Raw genomic sequence first — 1,524 nt, 5'->3', positions numbered from 1 at the left:
TACCAGGAAACTTAACCCAGCTTCTTGGTCAACTGACTGAAAGAAATCCATATTTATACCTGTCCAAAAAAAGGTTCCTCAAAGAATCCTCACGTTTTAGGATGATATTATTATCACACACAACTACAATTTTGCTGAAGGTCAGCAGCAACATTTGTAGCAGTACATTGACAGGGAGCTTCCCGAGATTAAGCTCAGATTCAGAAGAGGACATAGAAAAAGGATTTTCGTGGCTAATAGAAGATGGATCTTGGCTGAAAGCAGAGAATAATTTAAAGAGGTTTACTTGTGTTTTATTGATTATGCAAAAGCACGTCACTGTGTAGATCATAACAAATTAGGGCTAGCCTTTAGAAGACTGGAGATTCCAGCACTTTGGTGTGCTCATGAGGAATCTGTACATGGATCAGGGAATGTTGCCTGGTTTCAAACCAGGGATGATGTGTGCCTGGGTTGTATCAAGCCACCATAATTATTCAATCTATATGTTGAGCAAATAATCAGAGAATCTGCATTATATAAAGAAGAATGTGTTATCAAGATGGGAGGAAGACTTATTAATAACCTGCAATAGTAGATAGATGGGCTCGCTGAAAGTGAGGAGGAATTGAAGCACTTGCGGGTGAAGGTCAAAGACTGCAGCCTTCAGTATTTATTACAACTCATTAAAAGAAAACAAAAATCCTCACCACTGGGCCAATGGGTGATATCATGATAAATGAAGAAAATGTTGAAGTTGTCCAGAATTTTGTCTTTCTTGGGACCACAATCAATGCTCATGGAAGCAGCAGTCAATATATCAAAAGACACAATTCATTGGATAAATCTGCTGCAAAAGAACACTTTATAGTGTTGCGAAGCAAGGATGTTATTTTGAGGACTAAGGGAGCCTGATTGGAGCCATAGTATTTTCATGCAGTTCCCATGCATGTGAAAGTTGAGTAAGGAAGACCAAAGAAGGATTGGTGCATTTAAATTATGATGTTGTAGAAGAATGTTGAAAGTACCATGGAGGACCAAAGGAATTCACAAATATGTCCTGAAAGAAGCAACCAGATTGCCCCTTAAGGGCAGGAACGGTGAGACTTCATCTCATATACCTTGGACATGTGGTTGGAAGAGATCAGTCCCTGGAGAAGGAGATCATGCTTGGTAAAGTGGAGGGACGGTGAAAGGAGGAGGGCCCTTAACAAGATGGGCAGACACAGTGACTGATAGAAAAATATTGTGAGAATGGAGCAGGGCCAGGCACTGTTTCAAGTATATAGATTCTCTGTGCACTGGAACTGAATTGGAGACACCTAGCAACAAAAACAAGCAACCCAGCCCTCCTCCCACATACCTGTTTAATATCAATTCTGTTTTTCAATAATTAGGTTAAAATATTATTTTTCATATTGACCTTTCTTTTATATTCTATGCTGAGTTTATTTTAAAATTCATGATTTTTTTTTTACTTTCAAAATGGATTCTAACTTACTACTTATCAGCACTCCCATTGCCACTCTCCTGGCCCAAGTCACC

Source organism: Echinops telfairi, unplaced genomic scaffold (assembly GCF_000313985.2).
Source record: "Echinops telfairi isolate 266 unplaced genomic scaffold, ASM31398v2 ScPeMD7_9;HRSCAF=40, whole genome shotgun sequence".
NCBI lineage: Eukaryota > Metazoa > Chordata > Mammalia > Afrosoricida > Tenrecidae > Echinops > Echinops telfairi.
The sequence above is the reverse complement of the archived record's forward strand: the minus strand, read 5'-3'. Positions refer to the sequence as shown.